The sequence below is a fragment of the Hyaena hyaena genome, unplaced genomic scaffold (genome assembly GCF_003009895.1).
Source record: "Hyaena hyaena isolate Hyena2069 unplaced genomic scaffold, ASM300989v1 scaffold_387, whole genome shotgun sequence".
Lineage (NCBI taxonomy): Eukaryota > Metazoa > Chordata > Mammalia > Carnivora > Hyaenidae > Hyaena > Hyaena hyaena.
Window position 1 is genome coordinate 1538404 of NW_024081019.1, and position 6000 is coordinate 1544403.

Genomic DNA, 6000 nt, shown 5'->3' on the forward strand with positions numbered 1-6000 from the left:
TAGATTTCTTCTTTAATAATTATGGCTTTTTGTAGCAGGACATTATATTCCCTCCCATGTCAGACACCTCCTAGCTCCAGAAAAACTGACTTCCAATGGCCAGTGCTAGAGGGTTTATCCCAAGACAAACATGGAGAACAAGTCTGCCGTGAGCATACTCCCCTGTTGGAGTTTAATTGACTGTTGTCTCACCCAGTAGGCTCCTCACAGGTTGAGATTCAGCACCTGTCCATGACAGCTGACAAGTTTACAGAGAGGTTTAGGTATCCCGATATCCTGTACAAGATCTCCCTTGACTTATTCCTCCCCAGCCATACTCAGAGGTCAGACAAATGCCAAAACATTTGAATTCAAGCATTCTAAGCCATAAAGGCATGAAGATATCAGTGAGTGATTCTGTTCAGTGAGTGAATATGTGGAGAATATATTAATTGTGTCTTTTCCAGAAGACAAGCTCCTCTTGAAGTGTCATCTGTCACCTACACTCACCTTCCCATGGAACTATTTCCTGACTAAACCAGGCCTGTTCTCCTGCATGTTCACATCATTTTTTTAATGTAACTCCTTCTACAGCTATTGTCCTTAGGAAAATCTTTGTTATTCAAGACCCAACAGAAAATGTCATCTTCTCTGGGTTGTATAGTCTTTTGCCCTGATTAACCCTCAGAATGCTCTATTTTGGGGGCACCTGGTGGCTCAGTTGGTTGAGTGTCTGACTTCAGCTCAGGTCATGATCTCATGGCTCATGAGTTCAAGCCCCTTATCAGGCTCTGTGCTGACAGCTCAGAGCCTGGAGCCTGCTTTGTATTTTGTGTCTTTTTCTCTCTCTGCCCTCCCCCACTTACTCTGTCTCTCTCTTTCAAAAATAAATAAACATTAAAAAAAAAAGAACGCTCTGTATTTGCTTCTTCATAACACACTTCAGTGATTCTGCCTCAAATTACATCAATCTTAATTCTTTCTTACTGTGTGATCATTTTGGGGAGAGTAGAGACCACCCCCCCCACACACACACACATGCTTTTTCATGTTTGTGTTCACTATGGTAACCAACACAGTGGTTCATATAAAATAGATCCTCAAAAACGTAATGGCTACAGATGGCACCAAATCAGAGTAAGATAGAGATAGAAGATATGTCAATATGTGTTAAAGATATTACCACACCTCCTCTCTTCATTTATGACAGACATTACTAGTCAGTCAGTGCAGTTTTTCCCACCAAATCCAGACCCAGCCTGAAAAGCTTTCCCAACACAGCCTTCCCATGTAATTGGTTAAAATCCATTGGAGTTTCTATTCTGTTAAAATCAATATATCATCCCTGGATGATAGATACAACCTCATTTTGCCTTTACTCTCATTCTCTGTGGATTCAACATCTCTTAGCATGTCAAAACCTCAGTTGATTCAGAAAAAGAAACGTACGTTTAAAGATTGAAGTTTCATTATACTTTTCTAAAAAAGAAAAAAACTTTACTTGGTTGCTCGTGTATGTCTCTGTTTCATCTTTAGAATCAAATTCCTAGAGGATAATGGAATGCAGCTCTAGATCTTAGAGTCTCACCCTTAAAAGTAGGTAGTTCACATAGATCATTCTGTTCCACAAACATTGACCCATGGAGGTCCCACATGACCCAGAATTTTGGAAATAAATACCAGAGTGTGATCTCATCGTTTCCTAAAATAGGCTAAAAATGCCAGGGGTGATGTTGTATTAGACAACACGGTTGTATTTTCAGTCAACAGTCTTCCATCTGAAAAGAATTTGCATGTTAACAGGTCATATTAAATCTGTGTCACTAAAAGCACGTCCTGCCTTGCTCATTTCTGAAAAAGAGGGTGAAGCCTTGATGAACTGGTAGCCCAAGGAAGCAGGTAAGGCACACACTCAAAAATGATACCAATGTATTTAATTTTGTGGAATCAAGTTATCAGACTAGATTCTATTCACTTCTTATGCTGCACTGCCACCTGGCGTCTTTTAGAGGCATGCGCTGTTTGCTGAGTTCAGGGGCATCTTTAATGGGGATAGATTTTGGCCAGATGAATTCTTAGATTCAAAAGGTCAGACAGACTGCAGCGAATAACATTCTTGTTCTGATAGCGCTGTTATGTTTCTCTATAGGTTTATACTATTGTCAACCACAAGGTGCAGGTTTTGGAAGAGTTTTATTGTTAGAATTATATATATTATACGTAATATATATAAAGCCTTAAATATGAAGAAATATCATTAGAGGAAATATTGGAAGACAAATTGTAGAAATCCTGATAAATATTATAAAGACAGAACTCCAAAAACATAATAAAGGCAGAACTCTAAGTAGAAGACAACAACCATGACATTTATATATGAAAATAAATAACAGTTTCTTACTTATAGCGCCATTTCATTATATCGCCATTTAATGTCAGCACCAAATTAATTTCTATGTGTTATCCCTAGTGTGCTGGCATGCTGACAAGCCTCCGTTTATAAGCCCTTTCCCCTTTATCTTTGCTAAAGAAGCTGTGAAAGTTAACCTTCAGTTGCCCAGTTTTCTTTCATTTAAGGGCAGCCAGGTGACATAGTTTTTGCTAATGAGATATAAAGCTGCCTCTACCAGTTTTTCTTGCCTGGAATACTGACTTTAGCTTGGATGTACAGCAGCCATTTTGGGTCCATGAGGCAGTGGTGAGCATGGAAATAAAATTTGACATGCCGACTGGAAGGGAGCAGAAAGACAGAAAGGGTCGGTTTCCCTGATTGTATCATTGAAGCACTACATCGTCCTCGGCCTGATTTCTTGGGACCTAACTGTTTTGTGAAAAAAATAAACTATTTCTTTGAATTAATGGTAAGTTAATATTTCTCTTGCTATCTCTAAAGCTGATTCCTAACTAAGTAAAAGATCCTGCTTCCGTGAAGTTTGATCAAAGTGCATAAATGTTTTTTACTTTTTTGAAGGACAGAATTGTGTGTGTGCATGAGTGTGCACATGTGCACACGCACACACGTGTGTGCACATGCACTGTATTCTCTAGGCAGTTGTCCAGGGCTGATATGATCTTTTCACTTCAGTTGCTGACACCATTAAAAATCAAAGAAGACATGTCTACTTACACTCCTGTTGCCCCCTTCATCTTACATGTTGTGGGAGGGTAGTTGTAGGCACCTGACTGATAGATAGGAATTAAGAAACTGAAGCGGGGTTGGGAGGCACCCGGGTGGCTCAGTCGGCTAAGTGTCTGACTTCAGCTCAGGTCATAATCTCATGGCTCATAGGTTCGAGCCCCACGTTGGGCTCTCTGCTGCCAGCACGGAGCCTGCTTTGATTCCTGTCTCCTCTCTCTCTCTCTGTCCCTCCCCTGCTCATGCTTTCTCTCTTCTCAAAAATAAGAAAAAAAAAAAATCAAAAATTTTGAAAAAAAAGGAATTGAAGAGTGGATAGAAGAAGGGAAAATGCATAAACAAAAAGCATACACTTGGTGAAATGCAAAAAGGTCCATATTCTAGGAGCACAGTGACCAATCAAGAGGCTGGCATGAGAAGAACCTCTCTGAATAGGAAAGGGCTGAATCATGTAGTGCTCAGAGAGGCAGGCTGAGGACTGTGGACTTGAGTCTACAGGTAAAGGGGGAAGGTTTAAAAAAAAGTTAACAAGCTTCCAGTGTGATAAATCTCCTATTTTATAAAGATTGCTGTGGCTGGAGGATGGATAATGGGTTAGGAGTAAAGAGACAAAACCAGAAAGCTAATAAGGAGACCGTAGAGATGGAACAGAGACTGGACTGGGAGAGACTTTGGAAACAGGAAGGAAGGTAGATTTAGTTCTGACTTGAAAAGTAGAATCAACAGAGCAGGAATGGGGTGCTGAGGGAGGAGATTCTGCATGCGTGAGGGCAATGAAGGCAGTGGTTGCTGAGATGGAGAGCATAGGGGAGGGATGGAGGGGAGAGGCGAAGAGGAAGCATCTGGGGACAGGATGGAAACTGGTTATTCCATTTTGACTGTCGTTTATTAGACGCACAATTAACAGTTTGGTTTGTGGATCATAAGAAAGTTGGCCTTAGAGTTAGACATTCCAGGGAGATCTCCTTACATAATTTTGAAATACTCATGGTCTACTCGTCCTCTCCCCTAATGGTGCTTAGCATTACTTTTGGTGGTATAGGTGTGTTCTGTGAAATTAAGCTTGAGAACGTGGAAAGCAAAAATGTGGAAAAAGCTGCAGTGTTTCAGTGAAGGAAGACTGGGAAGCATGTCTTGAATTCCGCTGAAATATAATCCTAAAGTCCCGATTCATAAGACATGTGTAGTTATTAAAAGAACAGAAGCTGCAGAATCTAGAGAACCACCATCAAGTAAGACCTTAGGAAGATGTTGGCTTATGAGTTGATGTTAACAACTGATTGACGGCCACCGAGCAGAGGGACATAGGGTTTTCCTGCACACACAGAAGTCCTGCGCCATGTTTTGTTCTTTACTGATTTCTTAGTGGAATGTATAGGAGGTGTGCTCTCATCGTCCTGGAACGTGTATCCACGCCACGCCACTTCCATTTTCTTTATTCATGCCTCTTGTTCCTGGCTTTGAGTACCATTCTTTCATTGTTTTGTTGGACAATATTCATTGAATCCCTTCACTGTGCTGTGTTCTGGGAATTGGCAACTCTGGCGGAGACATAGTCCTTGGTCCACAAGGAGGTCTTATCCGGTGGGGACGTAGCTTTATGACCAAATAACTACCAAACAATGTGACAAGTGAGGGCTGTGCTCCAGCTGCGAATAAAGTGTTTCCAGAATAGAAAGAGTTGCTAACTCTGGGGAGTGCTTTAGGAACAGAATTGGGATATATACACATATCCCAATTATATATATATATCCCATATATGTATATATATTGAGCATTTCAAAATTATGTGATGAGATCCCCCTGGAATGTCTAACTCTAAGGCCAACTTTCTTATGATCCACAAACCAAACTATTAATATATATTAGATAGATAGATAGATAGATAGATAGATACACATCCCAATTCTATATATATGTGTGCATATATATATCCTATATATATATATATATATATATATATATATATATATAACCTGGGCCCCTGCCCTTCAGAGCTTGTTTCGTATTCTGTATCTCCCTCTCTCTCTGACCCTCCCCTGCTCACACTGTCTCTCTCTCAGAAATAAATAGAACATTAAAAAAAAAAAAAAAGAATTCAGTAGGACTAGAAAGAAAGGGATCTGGGGTGGAAAATGGTGGCAAGGGATACTGCCCTTCTGATGAGCCACGTCTGGGAGAATATAGGCACAACCGCCAAGAAGGAAGAGAAACTATTGCTGGATGTGGGCTGGTGTAAAGCCAGTCACCTGGGGAGAAGCATCTTAAAGATGAAAATGAATAACTGAAGATGAGCCTGAAGCTAAAAATTAAAACCAAGATATGAAGTAGTTAAAAATAGAGTAGAATAAAATGGAAGGAAAAACAAAATAAGAGCTTAAAAGACAAGACCTTATTAATTTAAAAAATGAGGCAAGTAATAATACTGAAAAAAGTGGATGAATTTAGGTTTAGAGCAGGAAAGGCTAACACTTAAAGGTGAATAAATAGAGGGTGAAAATATGGTAAGGGACTGAAAAATGATCAGGTAAGATAGATACTATGGAGCTTATAAGAGATGTAAAATTAAGACAAAACCAGTTAATATAGTCACCATCACTTCAATTAAACTCTCTAAATGTCTCATAAATAATATTCAAGAAAGATAAAATAGAAAGAAAGAAAACCCCAAACGATAAAAACTCACAGCACCACAAAATCTGAGATTAATTTAATCACAGATTCTCATAGGGACTATGCTTAATTATGAGGATTGTGTAAATTTATGATTAAAACAAAATAGATCAAAGCAACATCATTATATTATAAATTTTGGTAAACACATTATTAGCCATCAAATGTGTAATTTTGGTGGAAATGCATTTCATAATGAGACAATGAGGCCT